Source organism: Lupinus angustifolius, chromosome LG03 (genome assembly GCF_001865875.1).
Source record: "Lupinus angustifolius cultivar Tanjil chromosome LG03, LupAngTanjil_v1.0, whole genome shotgun sequence".
Taxonomy (NCBI): Eukaryota; Viridiplantae; Streptophyta; class Magnoliopsida; order Fabales; family Fabaceae; genus Lupinus; species Lupinus angustifolius.
Window position 1 is genome coordinate 9,237,012 of NC_032011.1, and position 307 is coordinate 9,237,318.

A 307-nucleotide genomic window follows, 5' to 3' on the forward strand; every position below is an offset into this window, starting at 1 on the left:
GTTAATCGATTAACGAGTAGTCTTAATCGATTAACAAGTCTGTTATTTGCTATAACTGAATTATGGTTCAACCGTTTAACTGTTTGCACGAATGTAACCGCCTAAACACCATGCTATAAATAAGNGAGGCAACGTTCAGAAAACCATAGCATTGCATTCTATTGTATAGGGCTATTTAGAGAGCATTTTGCACATTTGTTTTACTGATTTTTGCAAGACAGATTGCATGCGTGAGAAGAGAGATATTATGCTATTTTGATTTCCATCATTTACTTACTGTTTTGCATAATTCTATGTTCATCCATAT